General features: G+C 50.0%; 1 pseudogene across 1 annotated transcript in view; it reads right to left on the bottom strand.

Annotated features, from left to right (window-relative positions):
* LOC147091171 (uncharacterized) overlaps positions 1-15,149 on the bottom strand; it is a 133,828-nt pseudogene that overhangs the window by 49,829 nt on the left and 68,850 nt on the right. Inside the window, exons 5-7 of the transcript XR_015075173.1 lie at positions 14,171-14,266; positions 12,638-12,733; positions 7,162-7,257 (exon numbers count right to left, since the gene is read on the bottom strand). The product of XR_015075173.1 is annotated as an uncharacterized LOC147091171 (transcript). The remainder of the gene's footprint in view (positions 1-7,161; positions 7,258-12,637; positions 12,734-14,170; positions 14,267-15,149) is intronic.

The raw sequence follows: 15,149 nt of genomic DNA, 5'->3' as shown, positions 1-15,149 counted from the left end.
ATCCCACTCCCCTGGGACACTAGATCCCACTCCCCTCAGACACTACATCCCACTCCCCTCAGACACTACATCCCACTCCCCTCAGACACTACATCCCACTCCCCTCAGACACTACATCCCACTCCCCTCAGACACTACATCCCACTCCCCTCAGAGACTACATCCCACTCCCCTCAGTCACTACATCCCATTCCCCTCAGACACGACATCCCACTCCCCTCAGTCACTACATCCCACTCAGCTCAGACACTACATCCCACTCAGCTCAGACAGTACATCCCACTCCCCTCAGACACTACATCCCACTCCCTTCAGACACTACATCCCACTCCCCTCAGACACGACATCCCACTCCCCTCAGTCACTACATCCCACTCAGCTCAGACACTACATCCCACTCAGCTCAGACAGTACATCCCACTCCCCTCAGACACTACATCCCACTCCCTTCAGACACTACATCCCACTCCCCTCAATCACTACATCCCACTCCCCTCTGACACTACATCCCACTCCCCTCAGGCACTACATCCCACTCCCCTCAGACACTACATCCCACTCCCCTCAGACACTACATCCCACTCCCCTCAGACACAACATCCCACTCCCCTCACACACTACATCCCACTCCCCTCGGACACTACATCCCACTCCCCTCGGACACTACATCCCACTCCCCTCGGACACTACATCCCACTCCCCTCGGACACTACATCCCACTCCCCTCGGACACTAGATCCCACTCCCCTCAGACACTACATCCCACTCCCCTCGGACACTAGATCCCACTCCCCTCAGACACTACATCCCACTCCCCTCAGACACTACATCCCACTCCCCTCAGACACTACATCCCACTCCCCTCAGTCACTACATCCCACTCCCCTCAGACACTACATCCCACTCCCCTCAGTCACTACATCCCACTCAGCTCAGACACTACATCCCACTCAGCTCAGACACTACATCCCACTCCCCTCAGACACTACATCCCACTCCCCTCAGACACTACATTCCACTCCCTTCAGACACTACATCCCACTCCCCTCAGACACTACATCCCACTCCCCTCAGACACTACATCCCACTCCCCTCAGACACTACATCCCACTCCCCTCAGACACTACATCCCACTCCCCTCAGACACTACATCCCACTCCCCTCAGACACTACATCCCTCTCCCCTTAGACACTACATCCCACTCCCCTCAGACACTACATCCCACTCCCCTCAGACGCTACAGCCCACTCCCCTCAGGCTCTGCATCCCACTCCCCTCAGACACTACATCCCACTCCCCTCAGTCACTACATCCCACTCCCCTCGGACACGACATCCCACTCCCCTCAGACGCTACAGCCCACTCCCCTCAGACGCTACAGCCCACTCCCCTCAGGCGCTACATCCCACTCCCCTAAGACGCTACATCACACTCCCCTCAGACACTACATCCCACTCCCCTCAGACACTACATCCCACTACCCTCAGACACTACATCCCACTCCCCTCAGACACTACATCCCACTCCCCTCAGACACTGCATCCCACTCCCCTCAGACACTGCATCCCACTCCCCTCAGAGGCTACAGCCCACTCCCCTCAGGCGCTACATCCCACTCCCCTAAGACGCTACATCACACTCCCCTCAGACACTACATCCCACTCCCCTCAGACACTACATCCCACTACCCTCAGACACTACATCCCACTCACTTCAGACACTACATCCCACTCCCCTCAGTCACTTCATCCCACTCTCCTCAGACACTACATCCCACTCCCCTCAGACACTACATCCCACTCCCCTCAGACACTGCATCCCACTCCCCTCAGACACTACATCCCACTCCCCTCAGTCTCTACATCCCACTCCCCTCAGACACTACATCCCACTCCCCTCAGACACTACATCCCACTCCCCTCAGACACTACATCCCACTCCCCTCAGACACTACATCCCACTCCCCTCAGACACTACGTCCCACTCCCCTCAGACAGTACGTCCCACTCCCCTCAGACACTACATCCCACTCCCCTCTGACACTACATCCAAGTTCCCTCAGACACAACATACCACTCCCCTCAGTCACTACATCCCACTCCCCTCAGACACTACACCCCACTCCCCTCAGACGCTACATCCCACTCCCCTCACACGCTACATCCCACTCCCCTCAGAAACTACATCCCACTCCCCTCAGACACTAAATCCCACTCCCCTCGGACACTACATCCCACTCCCCTCAGACACTACATCCCACTCCCCTCAGACACTACATCCCACTCCCCTCAGTCACTAAATCCCACTCCCCTCAGACACTACATCCCACTCCCCTCAGACACTACATCCCACTCCCCTCAGAAACTACATCCCAATCCACTCAGACACTACATCCCACTCCCCTGAGGCACTACATCCCACTCCCCTCAGACACTACATCCCAACCCACTCAGACACTACATCCCACTCCCCTCAGAAACTACATCCCACTCCCCTCAGACACTGCATCCCACTCCCCTCAGACACTACATCCCACTCCCCTCAGACGCTACACCCCACTCCCCTCAGATGCTACAGCCCACTCCCCTCAGACGCTACATCCCACTCCCCTCAGGCGCTACATCCCACTCCCCTCAGACGCTACATCCCACTCCCCTCAGACGCTACATCCCACTCCCCTCAGACACTACATCCCAATTCCCTCAGTCACTACATCCCACTCCCCTCTGACACTACATCCCACTTCCCTCAGACACAACATCCCACTCCCCTCAGTCACTACATCCCACTCCCCTCAGACACTACATCCCACTCCCCTCAGACACTGCATCCCAATCCCCTCGGACACTACATCCCACTCCCCTGGGACAGTAGATCCCACTCCCCTCAGACGCTACAGCCCACTCCCCTCAGGCACTATATCCCACTCCCCTCAGACACTACATCCCACTCCCCTCAGACACTGCATCCCACTCCCCTCAGACACTGCATCCCACTACACTCTGACACTACATCCCATTACACCCTGACAATACATCCCATTACACCCTGGCACTAGATCCCATTACACACTGACACTACATCCCATTACACACTGACACTACATCCCATTACACACTGACACTACATCCCATTACACTCTGACACTACATCCCATTACACTCTGACACTACATCCCATTACACTCTGACACTACATCCCACTACACTCTGACACTACATCCCATTACACTCTGACGCTACATCCCATTACACACTGACACTACATCCCATTACACTCTGACGCTACATCCCATTACACACTGACACTACATCCCATTACACTCTGACACTACATCCCATTACACTCTGACACTACATCCCACTACACTCTGACACTACATCCCATTACACTCTGACGCTACATCCCATTACACTCTGACACTACATCCCATTACACTCTGACACTACATCCCATTACACTCTGAAGCTACATCCCATTACACTCTGACACTACATCCCATTACACACTGACACTACATCCCACTACACACTGACACTACATCCCATTACACTCTGACACTACATCCCATTACACTCGGAAGCTACATCCCATTACACTCTGACACTACATCCCATTACACTCTGACACTACATCCCATTACACTGACACTACATCCCATTACACTCTGACACTACATCCCATTACACTCTGACACTACATCCCATTACACACTGACACTACATCCCACTACACACTGACGCTACATCCCATTACACTCTGACGCTACATCCCATTACACTCTGACGCTACATCCCATTACACTCTGACGCTACATCCCATTACACTCTGACACTACATCCCATTACACTCTGACACTACATCCCATTACACTCTGACACTACATCCCATTACACTCTGACACTACATCCCATTACACTCTGACACTACATCCCATTACACTCTGACACTACATCCCATTACACTCTGACAATACATCCCATTACACCCTGGCACTACATCCCATTACACTCTGACACTTCATCCCATTATGACACTACATCCCATTACACTCTGACACTACATCCCATTACACTCTGACACTACATCCCATTACACTCTGACAATACATCCCATTACACTCTGACACTACATCCCATTACACTCTGACACTACATCCCATTATGACACTACATCCCACTACATTCTGACACTACATCCCACTACACTCTGACACTACATCCCATTACACTCTGACAATACATCCCATTACACTCTGACACTACATCCCATTACACTCTGACACTACATCCCATTACACACTGACACTACATCCCACTACACACTGACGCTACATCCCATTACACTCTGACGCTACATCCCATTACACTCTGACGCTACATCCCATTACACTCTGACGCTACATCCCATTACACTCTGACACTACATCCCATTACACTCTGACACTACATCCCATTACACTCTGACACTACATCCCATTACACTCTGACACTACATCCCATTACACTCTGACACTACATCCCATTACACTCTGACACTACATCCCATTACACTCTGACAATACATCCCATTACACCCTGGCACTACATCCCATTACACTCTGACACTTCATCCCATTATGACACTACATCCCATTACACTCTGACACTACATCCCATTACACTCTGATACTACATCCCATTACACTGACACTACATCCCATTACACTCTGACACTACATCCCATTACACTCTGACACTACATCCCATTACACTCTGACACTACAGCCCATTACACTCTGACACTACATCCCATTATGACACTACATCCCATTACACTCTGACACTACATCCCATTACACTCTGACACTACATCCCATTACACTCTGACACTACATCCCATTACACTCTGAAACTACATCCCATTACACTCTGACACTACATCCCATTACACTCTGACACTACATCCCATTACACTCTGACACTACATCCCATTACACTCTGATACTACATCCCATTACACTGACACTACATCCCATTACACCCTGGCACTACATCCCATTACACTCTGATACTACATCCCATTACACTCTGACACTACATCCCATTACACTCTGACACTACATCCCATTACACTCTGACAGTACATCCCATTACACTCTGACAATACATCCCATTACACCCTGGCACTACATCCCATTACACTCTGACACTACATCCCACTACATTCTGACACTACATCCCATTACACTCTGACACTACATCCCATTACACTCTGACAATACATCCCATTACACCCTGGCACTACATCCCACTACATTCTGACACTACATCCCATTACACTCTGACACTACATCCCATTACACTGTGACAATACATCCCATTACACCCTGGCACTACATCCCATTACACACTGACACTACATCCCACTACATTCTGACACTACATCCCATTACATTCTGACACTACATCCCACTACACACTGACACTACATCCCATTACACTCTGACACTACATCCCATTACACTCTGAAGCTACATCCCATTACACTCTGACACTACATCCCATTACACACTGACACTACATCCCACTACACACTGACACTACATCCCATTACACTCTGACACTACATCCCATTACACTCGGAAGCTACATCCCATTACACTCTGACACTACATCCCATTACACTCTGACACTACATCCCATTACACTGACACTACATCCCATTACACTCTGACACTACATCCCATTACACTCTGACACTACATCCCATTACACTCTGACACTACATCCCATTACACTCTGACAATACATCCCATTACACCCTGGCACTACATCCCATTACACTCTGACACTTCATCCCATTATGACACTACATCCCATTACACTCTGACACTACATCCCATTACACTCTGACACTACATCCCATTACACTCTGACAATACATCCCATTACACTCTGACACTACATCCCATTACACTCTGACACTACATCCCATTATGACACTACATCCCACTACATTCTGACACTACATCCCACTACACTCTGACACTACATCCCATTACACTCTGACAATACATCCCATTACACTCTGACACTACATCCCATTACACTCTGACACTACATCCCATTACACTCTGACAATACATCCCATTACACCCTGGCACTACATCCCATTACACTCTGACACTACATCCCATTATGACACTACATCCCATTACACTCTGACACTACATCCCATTACACTCTGACACTACATCCCATTACACTCTGACACTACATCCCATTACACTCTGACACTACATCCCATTACACTCTGACAATACATCCCATTACACTCTGACGCTACATCCCATTACACTCTGACACTACATCCCATTACACTCTGACACTACATCCCATTACACCCTGGCACTACATCCCATTACACTCTGACACTACATCCCACTACACTCTGACACTACATCCCATTACACCCTGACAATACATCCCATTACACCCTGGCACTAGATCCCATTACACACTGACACTACATCCCATTACACACTGACACTACATCCCATTACACACTGACACTACATCCCATTACACTCTGACACTACATCCCATTACACTCTGACACTACATCCCATTACACTCTGACACTACATCCCACTACACTCTGACACTACATCCCATTACACTCTGACGCTACATCCCATTACACACTGACACTACATCCCATTACACTCTGACGCTACATCCCATTACACACTGACACTACATCCCATTACATTCTGACACTACATCCCATTACACTCTGACGCTACATCCCATTACACTCTGACACTACATCCCATTACACTCTCACTCTACATCCCATTACGCTCTGACACTACATCCCACTCCCCTCAGACACTACATCCCAGTTCAATCAGACACTACATCCCATTCCTATCAGACACTACATCACACTGCCCTCAGTCACTACATCCCATTCCTATCAGTCACTAAATCCCACTGCCCTCAGTCACTACATCGCAATTCGATCAGTCACTTCAACCAAATCCCCTCAGTCTCATCATCACACACACATTAGTCTCCACGACCCAGTCCCCTCAGAAAGAGACTGCTTTAATCTGAGGGAAAGAGGATTTCAGCAGTTGCATTGGCTGCTTAGAATTGGCCCCACAAGGCAGAGACCTGAGGCGGCAGACCCTACTGGAATAGTGGACGAATGCTCAGTGGACTCTCACATTGTTTGTTCCTCGGGTTCCTGAGGTGGGGATGTCTCTGGATCTGTAATAAAGGTAGTTACACATGGGAGATCGCCAGTGCAGGGCATCAGGCTGGTACTGGACTCTGGAGATTGTCAGACACCAATCTTTATATAAACCAAAATCATCCACTTCCGCTCCCCTCAGTCACTGCAGCCCACTCCCCTCAGTCACTGCATCACACTCCCCTCAGTCACTGCATCACACTCCCCTCAGTTACTGCATCCCACTCCCCTCAGACACTACATCCCACTCCCCTGAGACACTACATCCCACACCCCCCAGACACTACATCACACTCCCCTCAGACACTACATCCCACTCCCCTCAGACACTACACCCCACTCCCCTCAGACACTACATCCCACTCCCCTCAGACACTACATCCCACTCCCCTCAGACACTACATCCCACTCCCCTCAGACACTACATCCCACTCCCCTCAGATGCTACAGCCCACTCCCCTCAGGCGCTACATCCCACTCCCCTAAGACGCTACATCACACTCCCCTCAGACGCTACATCACACTCCCCTCAGACGCTACATCCCACTCCCCTCAGAAACTACATCCCAATTCCCTCAGTCACTACATCCCACTCCCCTCAGACATTACATCCCACTCCCCTCAGACATTACATCCCACTCCCCTCAGACACTACATCCCACTCCCCTCAGACACTACATCCCACTCCCATCAGACACTACATCCCACTCCCCTCAGACATTACATCCCACTCCCCTCAGACACTACATCCCACTCCCCTCAGAAACTACATCCCACTCCCCTCAATCACTACATCCCACTCCCCTCTAACACTACATCCCACTCCCCTCAGGCATTACATCCCACTCCCCTCAGACACTACATCCCACTCCCCTCAGACACTACATCCCACTCCCCTCAGACACTACATCCCACTCCCCTCAGACACTACATCCCACTCCCCTCAGACACTGCATCCCACTCCCCTCAGACCGTACGTCCCACTCCCCTCAGACACTACATCCCACTCCCCTCTGACACTACATCCCAGTTCCCTCAGACACAACATACCACTCCCCTCAGTCACTACATCCCACTCCCCTCAGACACTACACCCCACTCCCCTCAGACGCTACATCCCACTCCCCTCACACGCTACATCCCACTCCCCTGAGACACTACATCCCACTCCCCTCAGGCACTACATCCCAATCCACTCAGACACTACATCCCACTCCCCTGAGACACTACATCCCACTCCCCTGAGACACTACATCCCACTCCCCTCAGACACTACATCCCAATCCACTCAGACACTACATCCCACTCCCCTCAGACACTAAATCCCACTCCCCTCGGACACTACATCCCACTCCCCTCAGTCACTAAATCCCACTCCCCTCGGACACTACATCCCACTCCCCTCAGTCACTAAATCCCACACCCCTCAGACACTACATCCCACTCCCCTGAGACACTACATCCCACTCCCCTCAGACACTACATCCCAATCCACTCAGACACTACATCCCACTCCCCTGAGGCTCTACATCCCACTCCCCTCAGACACTGCATCCCAATCCACTCAGACACTACATCCCACTCCCCTCAGACACTACATCCCACTCCCCTCATAAATTACATCCCACTCCCCTCAGTCACTACATCCCACTCCCCTCAGACACGACATGCCACTCCCCTCAGACACTACATCCCACTCCCCTCAGACACGACATGCCACTCCCCTCAGACACAACATCCCACTCCCCTCAGACACTGCATCCCACACCCCTCAGACACTACATCCCACTGCCCTCAGGCACTACATCCCACTCCCCTCAGACACGACATGCCACTCCCCTCAGACACGACATGCCACTCCCCTCAGACACGACATGCCACTCCCCTCAGACACGACATGCCACTCCCCTCAGACACAACATCCCACTCCCCTCAGACACTGCATCCCACTCCCCTCAGACACTACATCCCACTGCCCTCAGGCACTACATCCCACTGCCCTCAGGCACTACATCCCCCTCCCCTCAGACACTGCATCCCACTCCCTTCAGACACTACATCCCATTACACCCTGGCACTACATCCCATTACACTCTGACACTACATCCCATTACACTCTGACACTACATCCCATTACACTCTGACGCTACATCCCATTACACTCTGACACTACATCCCATTACACTCTGACACTACATCCCATTACACTCTGACGCTACATCCCATTACACTCTGACACTACATCCCATTACACACTGACACTACATCCCATTACACCCTGGCACTACATCCCATTACACTCTGACACTACATCCCATTACACTCTGACACTACATCCCATTACACACTGACACTACATCCCATTACACCCTGGCACTACATCCCATTACACTCTGACACTACATCCCATTACACTCTGACACTACATCCCATTACACCCTGACACTACATCCCATTACACTCTGACACTACATCCCATTACACCCTGACACTACATCCCATTACACTCTGATACTACATCCCATTACACTGACACTACATCCCATTACACTCTGACACTACATCCCATTACACTCTGACGCTACATCCCATTACACTCTGACGCTACATCCCATTACACTCTGACACTACATCCCATTACACTCTGACACTACATCCCATTACACCCTGACATTACATCCCATTACACTCTGACACTACATCCCATTACACCCTGACACTACATCCCATTACACCCTGACACTACATCCCATTACACTCTGACACTACATCCCATTACACCCTGACACTACATCCCATTACACCCTGACACTACATCCCATTACACACTGACACTACATCCCATTACACCCTGACACTACATCCCATTACACTCTGACACTACATCCCATTACACTCTGACACTACATCCCATTACACCCTGACACTACATCCCATTACACTCTGACACTACAGCCCATTACACTCTGACACTACATCCCATTATGACACTACATCCCATTACACTCTGACACTACATCCCATTACACTCTGACACTACATCCCATTACACTCTGAAACTACATCCCATTACACTCTGACACTACATCCCATTACACTCTGACACTACATCCCATTACACTCTGATACTACATCCCATTACACTGACACTACATCCCATTACACCCTGGCACTACATCCCATTACACTCTGATACTACATCCCATTACACTCTGACAATACATCCCATTACACTCTGACACTACATCCCACTACATTCTGACACTACATCCCATTACACTCTGACACTACATCCCATTACACTCTGACAATACATCCCATTACACCCTGGCACTACATCCCATTACACACTGACACTACATCCCACTACATTCTGACACTACATCCCATTACATTCTGACACTACATCCCACTACACACTGACACTACATCCCATTACACTCTGACACTACATCCCATTACACTCTGAAGCTACATCCCATTACACTCTGACACTACATCCCATTACACACTGACACTACATCCCACTACACACTGACACTACATCCCATTACACTCTGACACTACATCCCATTACACTCTGAAGCTACATCCCATTACACTCTGACACTACATCCCATTACACTCTGACACTACATCCCATTACACACTGACACTACATCCCACTACACACTGACACTACATCCCATTACACTCTGACGCTACATCCCATTACACGCTGACGCTACATCCCATTACACTCTGACGCTACATCCCATTACACTCTGACACTACATCCCATTACACTCTGACACTACATCCCATTACACTCTGACACTACATCCCATTACACTCTGACACTACATCCCATTACACTCTGACACTACATCCCATTACACTCTGACACTACATCCCATTACACTCTGACAATACATCCCATTACACCCTGGCACTACATCCCATTACACTCTGACACTACATCCCATTATGACACTACATCCCATTACACTCTGACACTACATCCCATTACACTCTGACACTACATCCCATTACACTCTGACAATACATCCCATTACACTCTGACACTACATCCCATTACACTCTGATACTACATCCCATTATGACACTACATCCCACTACATTCTGACACTACATCCCACTACACTCTGACACTACATCCCATTACACTCTGACAATACATCCCATTACACTCTGACACTACATCCCATTACACTCTGACACTACATCCCATTACACTCTGACAATACATCCCATTACACCCTGGCACTACATCCCATTACACTCTGACACTACATCCCATTACACTCTGACAATACATCCCATTACACCCTGACACTACATCCCATTACACTCTGACACTACATCCCATTATGACACTACATCCCATTACACTCTGACACTACATCCCATTACACTCTGACACTACATCCCATTACACTCTGACACTACATCCCATTACACTCTGACACTACATCCCATTACACTCTGACAATACATCCCATTACACTCTGACGCTACATCCCATTACACTCTGACACTACATCCCATTACACTCTGACACTACATCCCATTACACCCTGGCACTACATCCCATTACACTCTGACACTACATCCCACTACACTCTGACACTACATCCCATTACACCCTGACAATACATCCCATTACACCCTGGCACTAGATCCCATTACACACTGACACTACATCCCATTACACACTGACACTACATCCCATTACACTCTGACACTACATCCCATTACACTCTGACACTACATCCCATTACACTCTGACACTACATCCCACTACACTCTGACACTACATCCCATTACACTCTGACGCTACATCCCATTACACACTGACACTACATCCCATTACACTCTGACACTACATCCCATTACACTCTGACACTACATCCCATTACACTCTGACGCTACATCCCATTACACTCTGACGCTACATCCCATTACACACTGACACTACATCCCATTACATTCTGACACTACATCCCATTACACTCTGACGCTACATCCCATTACACTCTGACACTACATCCCATTACACTCTCACTCTACATCCCATTACGCTCTGACACTACATCCCACTCCCCTCAGACACTACATCCCAGTTCAATCAGACACTACATCCCATTCCTATCAGACACTACATCACACTGCCCTCAGTCACTACATCCCATTCCTATCAGTCACTAAATCCCACTGCCCTCAGGCACTACATCGCAATTCGATCAGTCACTTCAACCAAATCCCCTCAGTCTCATCATCACACACACATTAGTCTCCACGACCCAGTCCCCTCAGAAAGAGACTGCTTTAATGTGAGGGAAAGAGGATTTCAGCAGTTGCATTGGCTGCTTAGAATTGGCCCCACAAGGCAGAGACCTGAGGCGGCAGACCCTACTGGAATAGTGGACGAATGCTCAGTGGACTCTCACATTGTTTGTTCCTCGGGTTCCTGAGGTGGGGATGTCTCTGGATCTGTAATAAAGGTAGTTACACATGGGAGATGGCAGAGTGGAGATCGCCAGTGCAGGGCATCAGGCTGGTACTGGACTCTGGAGATTGTCAGACACCAATCTTTATATAAACCAAAATCATCCACTTCCGCTCCCCTCAGTCACTGCAGCCCACTCCCCTCAGTCACTGCATCACACTCCCCTCAGTCACTGCATCACACTCCCCTCAGTTACTGCATCCCACTCCTCTCAGACACTACATCCCACTCCCCTGAGACACTACATCCCACACCCCCCAGACACTACATCACACTCCCCTCAGACACTACATCCCACTCCCCTCAGACACTACACCCCACTCCCCTGAGACACTACATCCCACTCCCCTCAGACACTACATCCCACTCCCCTCAGACACTACATCCCACTCCCCTCAGACACTACATCCCACTCCCCTCAGACACTACATCCCACTCCCCTCAGACACTACATCCCACTCCCCTCAGACACTACATCCCACTCCTCTCAGACACTTCATCCCACTCCTCTCAGACACTACATCCCACTCCCCTCAGACACTACATCCCACTCCCCTCAGACACTACATCCCACTCCCCTCAAACACTACATCCCACTCCCATCAGAGACTACATCCCACTCCCCTCAGACACTACATCCCACTCCCTTCAGACACTACGTCCCACTCCCCTCAGACACTACATCCCACTCCCCTAAGACACTACATCTCACTCCCCTCAGACACTACACCCCACTCCCCTCAGACACTACACCCCACTCCCCTCAGACACTACATCCCATTCTACTGACAGTACATCCCATTACACTCTGACACTACATCCCATTACACTCTGACACTACATCCCATTACACTCTGACAATACATCCCATTACACTCTGACACTGCGTCCCATTACACTCTGAAACTACAGCCCATTACACTCTGACACTACAGCCCATTACACTCTGATACTACATCCCATTACACTCTGACACGACATCCCATTACACTCTGACACTACATCCCATTACACTCTGACACTTCATCCCATTACACTCTGACACTACCACCCATTGCACTCTGACACTACATCCCATTACACTCTGACACTACATCCCATTACACTCTGACAGTACATCCCATTCCCCTCAGACACTACATCCCAGTTCAATCAGACACTACATCCCATTCCTATTAGAAACTACATCACACTGCCCTCAGTCACTACATCCCATTTCTATCAGTCACTAAATCCCACTGCCCTCAGTCACTACATCGCAATTCGATCAGTCACTGCAACCAAATCCTCTCAGTCTCATCATCATACACACATTAGTCTCCACGTCCCACTCCCCTCAGAAAGAGACTGCTTCAATCTGAGGGAAAGAGGATTTCAGCAGTTGCATTGGCTGCTTAGAATTGGCCCCACAAGGCAGAGACCTGAGGCGGCAGACCCTACTGGAATAGTGGACGAATGCTCAGTGGACTCTCACATTGTTTGTTCCTCGGGTTCCTGAGGTGGGGATGTCTCTGGATCTGTAATAAATGTAGTTACACATGGGAGATGGCAGAGTGGAGATCGCCAGTGCAGGTCATCAGGCTGGTACTGGAGTCTGGAGATTGTCAGACACCAATCATTATATAAACCAAAATCATCCACTTCCGCTCCCCTCAGTCAGTGCAGCCCACCCGCCTCAGTCACTGCATCACACTCCCCTCAGTCACAGCATCACACTCCCCTCAGTCACTGCAGCCCACTCCCCTCAGTTACTGCATCCCACTCCCCTCAGACACTACATCCCACTCCCCTCAGACACTACATCCCACTCCCCTCAGACACTACATCCCACTCCCCTCAGACACCACATCCCACTCCCCTCAGACACCACATCCCACTCCCCTCAGACACTACATCCCACTCCGCTCAGACACTACATCCCACTCCCCTCAGACACTACATCCCACTCCCCTCAGACACTACATCCCACTCCCCTCAGACACTACATCCCACTCCCCTCAGACACTACATCCCAATCCACTCAGACACTACATCCCACTCCCCTGAGGCACTACATCCCACTCCCCTCAGACACTACATCCCAATCCACTCAGACACTACATCCCACTCCCCTCAGACACTACATCCCACTCCCCTCATAAACTACATCCCACTCCCCTCAGACACTACATCCCACTCCCCTCAGTCACTACATCCCACTCCCCTCAGACACGACATGCCACTCCCCTCAGACACTACATCCCACTCCCCTCAGACACGACATGCCACTCCCCTCAGACACAACATCCCACTCCCCTCAGACACTGCATCCCACACCCCTCATACACTGCATCCCACTCCCCTCAGACACTACATCCCACTGCCCTCAGGCACTACATTCCACTGCCCTCAGGCACTACA

Source organism: Somniosus microcephalus, unplaced genomic scaffold (assembly GCF_052327205.1).
Source record: "Somniosus microcephalus isolate GS21.2 unplaced genomic scaffold, FLI_Smic_1.0 unresolved_chr3, whole genome shotgun sequence".
Classification (NCBI taxonomy): Eukaryota; Metazoa; Chordata; class Chondrichthyes; order Squaliformes; family Somniosidae; genus Somniosus; species Somniosus microcephalus.
This window is presented reverse-complemented; position numbering and strand designations above follow the sequence as displayed.